Source organism: Piliocolobus tephrosceles, chromosome 14 (genome assembly GCF_002776525.5).
Source record: "Piliocolobus tephrosceles isolate RC106 chromosome 14, ASM277652v3, whole genome shotgun sequence".
NCBI classification, from domain to species: Eukaryota; Metazoa; Chordata; class Mammalia; order Primates; family Cercopithecidae; genus Piliocolobus; species Piliocolobus tephrosceles.
Window position 1 is genome coordinate 90,646,408 of NC_045447.1, and position 15,174 is coordinate 90,661,581.

The 15,174-nt window shown below is 44.1% G+C and overlaps 1 protein-coding gene across 14 annotated transcripts in view; it reads left to right on the forward strand.

Annotated features, from left to right (window-relative positions):
- GCNT1 (glucosaminyl (N-acetyl) transferase 1) overlaps positions 1-15,174 on the forward strand; it is a 203,491-nt gene that overhangs the window by 145,879 nt on the left and 42,438 nt on the right. For 5 of the 14 annotated variants that reach the window (XR_002731832.3, XR_002731831.3, XR_002731830.3 and 2 more), the window contains 5 exons: positions 10,115-10,268; positions 11,182-11,279; positions 11,616-11,683; positions 13,370-13,421; positions 13,605-13,670. The gene's annotated coding sequence lies outside the window, so the exon portion shown is untranslated. Of the gene's footprint in view, positions 1-157; positions 282-4,899; positions 4,961-5,118; positions 6,062-10,114; positions 10,269-11,181; positions 11,280-11,615; positions 11,684-12,970; positions 13,132-13,369; positions 13,422-13,604; positions 13,671-15,174 lie in introns of those variants that run through there. The other 9 variants (XR_002731836.3, XR_002731838.3, XR_002731837.3 and 6 more) reach the window with 7 other exon arrangements.

The following is a 15,174-nucleotide window of genomic DNA, read 5'->3' on the forward strand; positions in this document are numbered from 1 at the left end:
TTCTCAATAATAAAGGCATCTCAGCTACATATTGACATATAAATTAACAAGACTTTCATTTTTGGGGGGCTCCGCCTCTGGCCCGTATCCTTAAACTGGGTCTTTTTAAAAGGAAGGCTCCTATTAGATTCTCTTTGTGGTTTCTTCCTTGCCACAGGGATTCATGAATATTCAAAGTACGTGGACGGTGGAAGGCAGATGAAACCTGAGATTTGAACACAGCCTCTTACATCTGTTTTTAGAAAAGCCAGCCGGCAATGCAGCTGATAACATACCTGCAGGTAGGGCCCAGAGGAGGGAAGAGAGAGCGTGGGGCAGAGCAGAGAAAGTTGTCTGTTGCCTCCCAGGGTTAAAGTCAGCTCTAGCCTGGGAGACAGAATCTTCAGTGGTCTAGACCAGCCCAGAGCTTCCTGAACTTCAACAGGCCCAAAACAACCGGCCTGGGAATCTTAACAGGGAAATTTTGATTCAACAGGTCTGGGGGTGGGGGTGGGGCTGAGGGTGGGCAGCACTGAGAACCTGCATTTTAATCAAGCTCCTAAGCAAAGCCAGCTCCTAAGCTGCAATCTATACATGCTCTGAACTTGGTTCAACACACTATTTTTACCTTAAAATTTTTAATGATTTTAAAATTTGAACTTGCGTTTTGTGAGTCTGATGGGGCAATCCAGCCAGCTGGAGACTGGAAGAGATCCACGCGGTGCGGTATGAATATGTGTCTTTTGCGCTCCATTTGCATATGGTACTTGAGATGCCTCATGAGTACAAAATTTTGGTGGGAATTCAGCAAGTCCCAAGTGGTGTGTTATGGCTGTGACTTGACAGCCATGTTATGGCTGGGTCCCTGACAGCCTGGAGAGGCCATGCTTGCCGTTGGTACCAGAACTTGCTATGAACACAGAAAGAAGGCAGTGATGTTCTAGGAAACATGAATGACCGAGAAATTCTGTCACATCCCTCCTGGATTCCTTCCTTATATTAGCCAACCACGGATGCTAAAATGATGACATAGAAGAGAAGGGAAAGTTCTTTTTCCTTTTAGTCCTTCCCTGTCCTTCAGGAAGTGGAAGGTACTGTGAGTAAAATGTGTGCTTATTAAGAAGTAAAACAAAAACAGTTGACTGACTGACTTTAGTGTTTCCACTGTTCTGGTAAGAACAAAATACAGCTGTGTGTACAAGTTACAAAATACAAGTTGTGTTATTCAACAGTTCCACCTTAGGAATTAAATGCTTAGATATTTGTATTTAAAACTGGCATTGCTTGATAAAAAAGATGAATGGTAAATCCATGTTCATCATTAAAAATGTTTTTTTTAAACTTAGAATGACATTAAATGGGCTAGGCACAGTGACTCACGCCTGTAATCCCAACCTTTGTAGGCCAAGGTGGATGGGTCACTGGAGGTCAGAAGTTTGCGACCAGCCTGGCCACCGTGGTGAAACCCCGTCTCTACTAAACATGCAAATGTTTGCAGGACTTGGTGGCGCACCTCTGTAATCCCAGCTACTCGGGAGGCGGAGGTAGGAAAATTGTTTGAAAGCAAGAGGCAGAGGCTGCAGTGAGCCGAGATCACACCCCTGCACTCCAGCCTGGGCAACAAAAGTGAAACCCAGTCTCAAAAAAAAAGAATGACATTAAATGGCAAATATAAAACACCATAACCAGTTGAGAGACTGTGGAAGAAAGAAAAAAGCTTAACATTTTTGCAAATGTAGTGGCACTTTTTCCCTGCTTTTTGAACAGGTGCCCATATTTTTATTTATTGGGCCACACAGATTATGTCGCCAGCCAGGCTCCCGGTTGATGCTGATGCTGCCAATTCCCAGACCACACTTTTTTTAAAAAAAATTATTTTTTTATTGGTGGTGTTGTTGTTGTCTGAGACGGAATCTAGCTTCCTTGCCCAGACTGGAGTGCAGTGGCGCAATCTCAGCTCACTGCAACTTCTGCTGCTGAGTTCAAGCAATTATCCTGCCTCAGCCTCATGAGTAGCTGGGACTACGGGCATGTGCTACCACGCCCAGCTAATTTTTTTGTATTTTTAGTAGAGACCGTGCTGGCCAGGCTAGTCTCGACCTCCTGACCTCGTGATCCACCCGCCTTGGCCTCCCAAAGTGCAGGGATTACAAGTGTGAGCCACCACACTCAGCTTTTATTGTATTTTTTAAATTGTCAAATAATAATTGTACATATTCATGGGATACATAGTAATGTTTTGGCACATACAATGTATGGTGATCTGGTCAGGGTAATTAGCATATCCATCATCTCAAAGATGTATCATTTCTTTGTTTTGGGAACATTTAATATCCTCCTCCTAGCCATTGGAACCTATAAAATATATTACTGTGAACTATACCGCCCTATAGTGGTAGAGAACACTAGAATTTATTCCTTCTATCTAGCTGTAATTTTTTATCTTTTAACCTAGGGGTCCCCAACTCCTGGGCAGCAGATCAGTACTGGTCCATGGCCTGTTAGGAACTGGCTGCATAGCAGGAGATGAGTGGTGGGTGAGCGAGCATTACCGCCTGAGCTCCGCCTCCTGTCAGATCAGTGACTGCATTCGATTCCCATAGGAACTGAAACCCTGCTGTGAACTGCACACGTGAGGGATCTAGGTTGCAGGCTCCTTACGAGAATCTAATGCCTGATGATCTGAGGTGGAACAATTTCATCCCCCTCATCCAATCCCCCACCCCCACCCCCACCCCATCCTGGCCATGGAAAAACTGTCTTCCACAAAACAGTCCCTGGTGCCAAAAAAGTTAGGGTCTGCTGCTTTAACAAACCTCTCCCTATCCGTCCCCTCCCTCTACCCTTTGCAGTCTCTAGAATCCTCTGTTCTACTTTTTACTTTTGTGAGATGAAGTCTTTTTTTAGTTTCCACGTATCAGTGAGAACATGGGTGTTTAACTTTCTGTTCCTGACTTATTTCAGTTAATATCATATTCTCCGGTTCCATCCATGTTGTGTTGAATGACAGGATTTCTTTTTTATTATTATTATTTTATTATTTTTTGAGATGAAGTCTTGCTCTTGTTGCCCAGGCTGGAGTGCAGTGGTGCGATCTCAGCTCACTGCAACCTCCACCTCCCAGGTTCAACCAATTCTCCTGCCTCAGTTTCTCGAGTAGCTGGGATTACAGGCATCTGCCACCACACCTGGCTAATTTTTTTTTTTTGAGATGGAGTCTTGCTCTGTAGTTCAGGCCACCATGCCCAGCTAATGTTTTGTATTTTTAGTAGAGATGGGTTTTTGCCATGTTGGCCAGGCTGGTCTCTAACTCCTGACCTCAGGTGATCCGCCCACCCAAGTGCTGGGATTACAGGTGTGAGCCACCACGCCTGGCCAGGATTTTATTTTGTATGGCTAAACAGTATTCCATGCTGTATATACTACCTTTTCTTTTTCCATCCATCCGTTCTTGGACACCTAGGATTCCAAATCTTGGCTGTTATGAAGAGTACTGCAATAAACATGACAGTGCAGATGTCTGTCTGATATAATGATTTCCTTTCCTTTGGATAAATTCCCAGTAGTGGGATTGCTGGATCACATGGTAGTCCTATTTGGTGTTTTTTGAGGGACCGCCGTACTCTTCTCCGTAGTAGCTATACTAGTTTGCATTCCCACCAACAGTCTGTAAGAGTTTCCTTCTCTCTGTATGCTTGCCAGCATTTTTTTTTTTTTTTTTTGTCTTTTTGGTAGTACAAAAAGTAGTATATAATAATAATAATAATTATTATTATTTTTTTTGAAATGGAGTTTCACTCTTATTGCCCAAGCTGGAGTGCAATGGCACGATCTGGGCTCACCGCAACCTCCATCTCCCGGGTTCAAGCAATTCTCCTGCCTCAGCCTCCCGAGTAGGTGGGACTACAGGCATGCGCCACCAAGCATGGCTAATTTTGTATTCTTAGTAGAGATGGGGTTTCTCCATGTTTGTCAGGCTGGTCTCGAACTCCTGACCTCAGGTGATCCACCCACCTTGGCCTCCCAAAGTGCTGGGATTACAGGCGTGAGTCACCGCACCTGACCCAAACAATTATTTTTGAGTAGTTATTACTGTGATGTGGCCAGAGAGATAATGTTTTGCCTCTCTTTTAAGTAAAAATGATACAGGAATTTAACTTAAAAGTCTCAGAATTATGAATAGTTTCTATGTATCACAAAATCTTTATACCATTCATAACCTTAGTTAAATATATATGTATACCTATATACCGATATGTCTATATTTCTATATCTCTATATCTATCTATCCATTTACCTATCTATCCGTCTCTGTTATTCTTAAGAAAATACCTGTATGTAATGAAGGTGTAATGAACAAGCCACTGGAGCCACCTGATTTATTAACACTGTTTTTCCCTCAGAGGAGTGGAGGAGTTAGGGCAGTGTAGCTCCTCCTGGCTCCCCTCAAGCTGTCCACCTGCCCTAGCTCCTGGTTGATGGTCCTGTAAAAGCAGCCTTTAGCTGCTATCAAGTGGGGCAGGCTTAGAGAGCAAACAAAGGCTAGTGTCTGGGAAGATTAATTTATGCTTTTAATAGTCTATTCAATAATACCACAGATCCGTCACTTTATTTGTCTTTTCATATGCCTTGTGATTTTTTTGTTGAAAGCTGAACGTGATGTCCTTGGTAAAAGAAATTACTGTAAACAGGCCTTTGGTATGAGGTTTTCTGTTTTTCTGGCAAGGACTTCGGCTGTGTTTGCTGTAGCTGTAGGTGTTCAAAGCTAAACTTTCATCTGATGTGCTTGTTTTTGTCTCCCTGTTGTCTTTGGGTTTCTCTAAAGGGCTCTTAAATTGTCACTTTTTTTTTTTCTTGAGACAGAATTTTGCTCTGGCTCCCAGGCTGAAGTGCAGTGATGCGATCTCGGTGCGCTGCAACCTCCACCTCCCAAGTTCAAGCGATTCTTCTGTCTCAGCCTCCCGAGTAGCTGGGACTACAGGTGTGCACCATCACGCCCGGCTAATTTTGTTTTTAATTGTATTTTAAGTAGAGACAGGGTTTTGCCATGTTGGCCAGGCTGGTCTCGAACCCGTGACCTCAGACAATTCACCCACCTAGGCCTTCCAAAGTGCTGGCATTACAGGCGTGAGCCGCTGCACCTGGCCTTAAATATGCTGTAGAGATGTATTAAATAGTTCTAATTGTTTTCCCTGTCATTAAACGCCAGCCCTATTAATGTGGCAGAAGCGTGTGGGGAAAGGAAGTGTTCTACAGTCCTGTCAATAGGTCTCAGACTCGTAGCGAGCCTGTGCCCCTCGGCTGGCACCTTTGCCAGTGCCTCTCAGTTTGTTTTGTTTTGTTTTTCCCTCTCAGGTGAGACAGGAAGGCTGGAGCCCACTGGAGTTGGGTATTTTCCTTCACCCAGGTCACCCTAGGCTCCAGCTTCTCTTGAGGACAAGCATTGTTATTAAAAAAACAGAATGTTCTGGGCAACTTTTTAAATGGCTACTTTTCCCCACCCCCTGGGGGAATGTCTAGGGCATTTTTCTCTGATCTTAGAATGTAGCGGCACTCCTGGAGTTAAAACTCAAGGAAGTGTGGGGTTTGCTCTACACCTGCCCTCTCCCTGAATTTTTAACTCTCTCAGCCTTGTCCAGGCTGAGCCTCCAGCAATTCACTGGTGGCTGTTCAGGTTTTCCTGACACACTAGTTCCTCTGGAAATTACTGCTCCTGGGCTTCTGCTCTGGTCAGTTGTGATTCTATCTGCATGTCTGTCTCTTTAGTTTTTGGGGCAGCTGTTTGCTCTATGGCTTCAGTTCTCTGACGGATATAAGAAGAATTGTTAGTTTTCAGTTTGTTGGGTGGACAGAAGAGACGACTTCCAAGCTTCCTACGTACCCGACTGGAAACCAGAAGTCTCCCCCATCATTTAATTTGACTTTTCCAAGTTGAAGTTTAGAGATATTCAGTCTCACCCGGGTGTTGTGGCTCACATTCGTAATCCCAGCACTTTGGGAGGCCAAGACAGGAAGATGACTTGAGGCCAGGAGTTTGAGATCAACCCGGGAAACATAGCGAGACTCCATCTCAAAAAACAAGGTAAGAAAGAGATATTCAGTCACCCACACATGAGGCAAAAAGCCAGAACTGGAGACATTGGGTGATGTGATGCCTATGCTGTTGATCTTTCTCATGAAGGTGAGGCATATACCTCAGAGACTGGCCTGGACCCCTTTAGGAAGTTATTGCTGGGTACCATACTTTGCTTATCTCCATGGTCATAATGGGACCAGATTCCCATACCCCAGACTGGAGCAAATACGAGGCCTGTCCCAGATGGAGATGTGGAAGTGTCCCAGAGAGGTGCTTTAGCACTGTGCTTCCCTCCCCTTCCCCAACACTTGTCCATATGGCCAAACAGGAGGACTCATAAAAGTTGAAAACCTCATTGGCTGATTGATGGTGGGAAGATGAGGATATTTTTGTCTAGAAAACATCGTCAAATTTGTAGGGCCCACACTCAGGGCGACAGTGTGGTATGACCCCAGACCCTGCCATTCATCTTGCACAAAGTTGTGTCTCAGCGGGTGTCACTGACATTGAAGGCAACAGCAACAGCGTTCCCTGGGACTGTACAGCACAAAGCCTGACACCCTATACTTAATGTCTGGGAAACACTGTGCCTGAATAAGCTGACAATTTGGGGATGGCGACTGGCCCAGGGTCTCTCCAGAGCCCAGCTTCACCAACTACAGATTATTTTCTGGCATCAGATGCTGTATAAGGGGCTCATATTCCTGGGGGAGGCTTAACGACAGGCTTAATTCTGAGAACTGCATCAGAATCTCCAGGTTTAGGGCAGGGTCCCATGATAGCAGGAGCTCTAGCCTTTTTTTTTTTTTTTCATTATATTATTATTATTGAGATAGGGTCTCACTCTGTTGCCCAGGCTGGAGTGCAGTGGCATGGTCTTGACTCACTGCAACCTCCACCTCCAGGGTTCAGGTGATCCTTCTACCTCAGCCTCCTGAGTAGCTGGGACTACAGGCACACACCACCACAACTGGGTAATTTTTGTATTTTATGTAGAGATGAGGTTTCACTATGTTGCCCGGGCTGGTCTTGAACTCCTGAGCTCAAGCGATCCATCTGCCTTAGCCTCCCAAAGTGCCGGAATTACAGCCTTGAGCCACTGCGCCTGGCCAGGAGAGAGTTCTAACCTTTTGAAGACTTTCATCTGGAAATTCAAGTATCCCTGGAAACCTAAGCTGAAATTAGCTTGTTATTTTCTGGGGGCCACAGTTACAGGTTTGAGTTTCTTTCGGGAAGCCAAGGAGCAGTTTAAGGACTTATGGCAGCTGCATCCCCACCTCGCCTCTGAGCATCCGGCTCTGCTCCTTTCTTCTGTAGGAGGGTTTGGGATGGTGCTGATCATCAGGCAGCTCAGGGGCATGGCCATGCTTCACCATGGCAGAGTTTGAACTGTGACATGGGGTGGTAATTTCCCTCTGCAGGGATTTCTGTTCTATCCACTTACATGGCTTCAAGTAATGTTCATTTGCTGCAGGATAATTTACCAAGCTATTTAGTGCTGCTTTCTACTGCCTGCCAAAAAAGATTTTCAAAAGGAGGAAAAGGTAATTGTATCCTCGTTTCCAGGAAATTCTGGGCTGCCAATCTTAGAGGCCATGTATTAGTTATCTGTTGCTGCATAACAAATTATTCCAAATCTCAGTGGCTTAAACCAAGAAATACTTATTATCTCACAGTTTCCGTGAGTCAGGCATCAGCTGCTTAGTTGGCTCAGGTTCTCTTGTAAGCCTGGACTCAAGTTTGGCTAGGGTTCCAGGCATCACAAGGAATATCTTGAGGAGGATCCATCTGCTTCCAAACTCACTCACATGGCTTTTGGCAAAGCCTCAGGTACTCTCTGGCTGTTGTCCTACATATCAGTTCCTTGCCACGTGGGATTCTTTGCTGGGCAGCTCACAATTATGGTAGCTGGCTTCCCTCAGAGCAGTGAGGGAGGAAAAGAGAGAGGGGAAACAAGATTGAAGTCACTGTGGTTTTATAAGCTAATTCTGGGAGTGACATTTCATCACTTTTGCTGTGTTCTGTTGGTTAAAAGTGAGTCACTAGGTCCAACCCACACTCAAAGGAGGGGATTACACTAAGGCATGAATACCAGGAGGTGGAGCTCACTGAGGGTCCTCTTGACTGTTGCTATTCTGGGTTATTAATTTTTTTTTTTTTTTTTTTTTTGAAATGTGTGGTTCTCAGCCCAAAACAAAGTTGCAAGGCATCTGTTAGAAAGATCTGTCTAGGCCCCTGTGTGGAAGGTGAATTTGGCAGGGTGTTTCTGGGAAGGTATGGTGTCTGGAGATTGAGTTGAAAGACAAGGAGTTGCCCAAGGTTAGCAATGCTGCAAGGACTTGAGGAGCTGTGGAAGGAAATTCCACAAGCATCAATTTCCTATCAGGAAGTATCCTGTGTTGCAGCAGGAACTTTTGATGAAGTAAACACGTTTGCTGGGGGCAATGAACATCAAACACCATGGTCTCAGGAGCTACATAAAAGTTGCCAGATACCCTAAAGTTCAAAGAGCCTGCGGAGCCACCTGCCTTTGAATGGACCACAGGGTCTTGGACAATGAACAACCGCATAGCAAACATGATGTGCCGAAGATCAAACAACACTTTCTAGGCAATATGTGACAGATTTCACCACTTAAGAGTAAAAGAGCCCCCATAGTGACTGATGTTGGGAGTCTTCTAATTCTAGTAAATGGGGATATCTTCGCCTGTTTGTGCTGCTAGAACAAAATTACTACAGTGGATAATTTACAAACAATAGAAATTTATTTCTCATAGTTTGGGAGTCTGGAAAGTCCAAGATTAAGGTACTGACGTTCAGTGTCTGGCCAGGGCCTTCTTGCCATGTCCTCACATAGCACAAGGCAGAAGAGCAAAAGAGCCCAGCTAGCTTTCTCCAGCACTTTATTGAGACAGGGTCTCACTCTGTTGCCCAGGCTGGACTGCAGTGGTGCAGTCACAACTCACTGCAGCCTCAACCTCCCAGGCTCAAGTGATCCCCCCACCTTAGCCTCCTAAGTAGCTGGGACTGCAGGCATGAGCCACTACATCTGGCTAGTTTATAAAATTTTTTATAGAGACAGCATCTCCCTATTGTATCCAGGCTGGTCTCAAACCGTTGGCCTCAAGCGCTCTTCCTGCCTTGGCCTCCCAAAGTGCTGGGATTACAGGCATAAGCCACTGTGTTTGGCCCCTCCAGCACTTAAAAAAAATATATTAAAAAGAGACAGGGTCCCTCTGTGTTGCCCAGGCTGGTCTTGGACTCCTGGGCTCAAGTGATCCTCCTGCCTTGGCCTCCCAAAGTGCTGTGCTGGGATTACAGGCATGAGTCATTGCACCTGGCCCCCTGTAGTATTTGTATAAGAGTTTAACCCCAGCCATGAGGATGGAGTCCTAATGATTTAATCATCCCCTAAAAGACCCACTCTTAATACTACCACACTGGGTCTTAGGTTCTAACACATGAATTCTGGGGGAATGCCAACATTCAGATCATAGCAGGAGGTTAGAAGCATATATAATCTAATTTAGACAAATTAAGCATCACATAGACATCTCTTTTATCATGGTATTATGAAGGTATATTATATGTATTACTTACTTAATCTTTATCACTCTTCGTAGTAGGTGTTGCTTGTTCTTTTTATAGAGGGAGGAACTGCAACCCAGAGAAGTGAATATATGTTTAATGAGCTAACACGGAAGAAGAAACCAGGGCTGGAGAACCCCCTGTATCGTGAGGGGTCATTTGGAGTCACTTTACCTGACTTAAACCAGCAAACAAGAAAGAAGGAAATATATTGACTAATATAATAGAAAAGTCTGGAGTTAAGACTGCAATCAGGCTGCACAGTTGATTCAGGGACTCAGTTAAAGCCATCAGGATGCTGTTTCCCTCCGTTGTTCATCTCTCTTCTTCTATGCTTCCTCATTTTCAGGCTTCTTGTGGTAGCAGGATGCCTCCCAGCAAGTTCAGACCTAAAACTTTCCAGATTCAAGTGCCCCTAAAGATGTGGTGGCTCTCACAAAAGTGCCTGCCAAATCGTATTGTGTCTTTCAGGTTCCATTTGGGTCACATATCCATCTCTGAGTCTGTCACTGGGAGAATGGGATGCTTTTTCTGGACTAGGCCTGACTTACGTACCCATCTGGGACAATAGGACTTGCTATGGGGACAACTTCATCTGTATGTGGATGGCGACTGAAGAATGGAGGTAATCTCCCCAGGAATGAGTATTGTTGAGTAGAGGTAGAGTTGATTTCCACTGGTAGAAATGATAACTCCAAAGATGACATTTTGCTGCTCGATTGAATAGTGCCCAAATTCATCTATTAAGTAATTCATTTGACCATTCCCGACGTTACATCTCCTATTTTTGTTCTTTTGACCAGTCTTAACATCTTGCTTAATATAATTAATGAGTTAAGCAAATCTTTAACGTGTGTTCACTTTGCATGAAAGTCATGTTTTTAACTTTCTTTTTTCTTTTTTGAGACAAGGTCTCACTTTGTTGCTCAGGCTACAGTGAAGTGGCATGATCACAGCTTACTGCAATCCTGACCTCCAGGGCCTCAAGCAATCCTCCTGCCTCAGCCTTCCAAGTAGCTAGAATTACAGGGGGGCTCCACCATGCCTGGCTAAGTTTTTAACTTTTTGAAAATTGTATTTCAACAATTGAGAGGAAGCTACACTTCTTTTACTTACAACTCTCATTTTTCTTTAAGATCACCTGGACAATATTTATCTTCAGGGATATCATAGCTTTAAATGTAGCTAACATTTTAAACAACTTACCATCTAGGTTAGCCAGACTTCTTGAAAGTGGTTCCTCCAACCCCCAGCCAAGCTGCCCTGGCAGATGCTATCTGGAATTGAGATGAGCTATTCCTTCTGATTCCTGCCCAAATTGTAGATTAGTGAGCAAAATGAAGGAATGGTACTGTTTTAAGCCACTCAGTTTTGGGGTTATTTGTAACACAACAACAAATGAATGATACAAGGAGACTTTCCTTTACACACATCTTTGTCTGAAATTTTTATAACAAACCCCTGTTACCTTTAAAATTTTGTTGTTGCTGTTGTTGTTATTTTTTTCTGAGACAGAGTCTTGCTCTATTGTTGCCTAGGCTGGAGTGTGGTGGTGCAATCATGGTTCGCTACAATCCTGACCTCCCGGGCCCAAGCCATCCTCCTGCCTCAGCCTCTCAAGTAGCTGGGACTACAGGTGTGTGCCACCATGCCTAGCTAATTTTTAATTTTTTTTTCTGTAGAGGCAAGGTCTTACCATCTTGCCTAGGCTGGTCTTGAACTCCTGAGCTCAAGTGATCCTCCTGCATCAGCCACCCAAAATGTTGGAATTACAGGTGTGAACCACCATGCCTGGCCTACAATTTTTGAATACATATTTTGAGGAAAAATTAAAATTAGAAACATAGCAAGAGTTTCTATATGTACTTCCTTTACTTATATCCTAAGTGATATTCAATTTCAAAGTCATTCTAGTTGTCAACAGATATTTCTTCAGCAAATACTGCTATGACAGTTATTCTTGATTTCTTAGATCATTTTTCACTGAAGAGAACAGGAAAGGTAAGGGATGATGGAAGCTGTACCTGGACTATAAGGAAAGTAAGTATTATCCAGGGCTGAATTTAGTGGTCATTTTCTTTCCTGCTTGATCAATGCGCCTTTCCTGGTATCATGTTCTCCAAACTTCAGGTGAATGGATCAACCCTTTCCCTATTCTCAGTTTGGAGAAAGTGTTTTCCCGTGTTATATTTTTCATTTATGAGATATCTCCACCTATTGAAGGTGGGGGATTGGGGTGAGGCTATTTTTGCTTCAGAACTCATTGACCGAATATTCCATGGTCCCTCAGGAGTGGTTCCACTCTGCACAGTGACGGCTGGCTGGTTCTGGGGCCGGTCTTTCTCGGGCCCTACCATGCCCTCCACACCTCACCTGTGTTCCCCGCAGAGAGCCTACTTAGGCTTTAAGGCCAACTCAGATGCCCTAACTGGGAATCTGTTGATCTTGCCTGGTATTTAATTCCACTTATTTTTGAAAACTAATTTTCCTTTGCAGAAACACCACTCCCCTACTTCAGTCACTATGGCTTGGTTGGGGCTGATTCCCTTCTCTCTCTCCAAGGGTAAAGATACGACCCAGGCCCAACTAAGCCTGCATAATCCACCCCTTTCGTTGCAGTGGTTGGCTCATAGACAAGCAACTAACTTGGTTCAATGAAATGCAGCCCCAGGTCTTCTGCTGGGATTAATGGGAAGGAGATGACCCTTTCCAATAGGTTGAATCCCAGTATATGTGATTTCAAAGACAATGAGATAGTACAGAAATGGTCTCATCAGCTCGGGGAAGCGAGCATTTACTAACCCCTCCTCAGAGATTGGAGGGGGCACAGAGAAATGATAGTGGGAGTTTGTAGTCTGAGATTGAAACCAGGCTTTGAATAATCTGAAGAGTCGTGCTAGTTGAAGTCATGGAGAAACAGCAGAAAAGGCTCCATCTGAACATTGAGAAACACCTTCCCTAACGGGTAAGAGAAAAGAGGAGCTCAAAGAGGAACTTGCAGAAGGCACCGGGGGTGTGGTGGGCACAGTTTCCAGGTAGCCTCCAATCATCCCTATCTCTTGATAGTTACACCCTGTGTTCAATTCTCCTTTTGAGTGTGGCTAGAGCTAGTGACTGACTTCTTTTAAATTTTTATTTTAATTTTTACTTTTTGGAGATAGCATCTTGCTCTGTCACCCAGGCTGGAGTGCAGTGGGGGAATCATGGCTCACTGCAGCCTTGACCTCCCAGGCTCAAGAGATCCTCCTACCTCAGCCTCCTGAGTATCTGGGACCGCAGGCAAGTGCCATCTCGCCTGGCTAATTTTTATATTTTTTGTGGAGACAGGGTCTTTCCATGTTGCCCAGGCTGGTTTCAAGTTCTTGAGCTCAAGCTATCCACCTGCCTCAGCCTCCCAAAGTGCTGAGATTACAGGCATGAGCCACTGTGCTGGTGACTTACCTCTAACCAACAGAATAGAGCAACAGTGAGAGGATATCAATTCTGTGGTAGGTTGCAAAAAATTGTAAGTTCCTAGCAGTCTTTCTCATTGGTTTTAATATAAAAAAGCTGCTGTGCTGGAGGGACCCATGAGGCAAAGAACTGAGAGCAGCCTTTAGCTAACAGCCAGCAAGGAATGAGGTGCTCAGTCCAGCAACCACAGAGAAACTGAATCCTGCTGATGATCATGAGGGTAAGCTTGGAAGCAGATTCTGTCCCAGATGAACTTTGATTGTGTCTTGTTAGAGACTCCTCGATTGCACCTGTGAGAGGCCTTGACGCGGAGGACCCAGCTAAGGTATGTCTGGATTTCTCACTCACAGAAACTGAGATCATAAATGTGTGTTGTTTTAAGCCACTAAGTTTTGGAATACAGTCGATCTTCATTATTCACAGACTTTGCACTTGCAAATTTGCCTACTTGCTAAAATTTATTTGTATCCCTAAAATCAATACTCAATTCTTTCACATTCATTTACAGGTACGTGCAGAGCAGTGAAAAATTTGAATGGCCTGAGATACACGCTCCCTGCTGAGGTCGCACAAGGTGAGGCTCTGTCTTCTTGTTTCAGCTCTCAGCAACAAATATCCTTTTCACAGTCTATGTAGTTTCCTGTATTTGTGTTTGTGTTTTTTGCATTGTTGGGCTTTTTGTTGATTTCACTGTTTAAAATGGCCGCCAAGCTAGTGATGAGGGGCTATTTGGTATTCCTAAATGCAAGGCGGCTGTGATGTGCTTTATGGAGAAAACACCTGTTGTAGAAGCTTCATTCAGGCGTGAGTTATATTCAGGTTGTTGGCTGTGAATTCAGTGTTATCAAGTGAAAAATATACATTAAATAAGAAATCTTTAAACTGAAAAACACATAGAACAAACTTATGTATTGACCGGTTACCCCAGGAGCGACGGATCAGTATTCACTAACTCAGTGTTCTTGGTGACTTTATAGGACATAACTACTGTGGAAAATGAGAATCAACTGTAATTTGTTAATACAGCAATAGATATTGAATACAGTGGGAAAACAATGTAATTCAGCTCACTGGTCTAAGGAGGAAGTTTCACAAGGGAGCATGATCCAGTGTTAAGGGCTACAGGTCCCTCACTAGAGCTAAGGCTAGAGAGATCATGGGTAGCAGTTACTGGTGTCTAACATCTAAGTATCACTGGAATGGTTATATAGCGAGAAGAAATAATTCTGCCTAGTTAAGAGGGTTACTTTGAATGGATGTGAATGAAACTATCTAGGAAAATCAGCCTCGTGAGGCAATCTGCTTGCTCCATAAAGCCCACAGCTGTTTGAGGATTGATGTGTCAAAAGGCACCAGCTCTGAATTAAAAGCTCCATGACTGCATAGGATGATGCAACCCAGGGCGGGCTTCTGGCACTCTGTAGCACATGGACACAGCCAGCACAGGGACACGGCACACACAAGAGAAGCTGTAGAAGGGAATGGCTCCTTGGGGACCCACAGTGCCCAAACACAGCTTTTCTGTAATCTATGACTGAAAGTCTTGGCTTCAACGACTGAAGGCTTAAGTTGTCCTCATTTTATTTATTTTTAACTTCAGCTTATAAAAGACCCCTTATGATTTTGATTTTTAACTAGGCCCCCAACTTTATCCCTGATCTCCATGCCCTACTCTTACTCAAATGAGTGTGTTAAGTCCTTAAATACACATGGATTTGGGAGAATACGTAGTTTTGTGTGTGTATGTTTATGTAAGTGGCACTATGCTATAAACATCGAGTTTGTTCTTTTTCCACTCTACCCTATGATTTAAGCGTTGCTTTATGAACACATGGTTTGTTGCTTCTCACAGCTGTGGTATACCATAGGGTGTATTCAGCACGATTTACCCAGCCCCTTCCCTAGCGCTGGACACCCTAGCCCGCCTCCAGTTTCCACCACCATAGTTAGGTATGAGAGCAGAATGAATGTAGCAGTACGTCTTGTAGTTGAATATCCTTCCTTTGCCAGCAATTACTTGTCAGCCTTTTCTTCTGCTTCATCCCTTTCTTGGGTAGAGGACAGCATCTCTATAACTC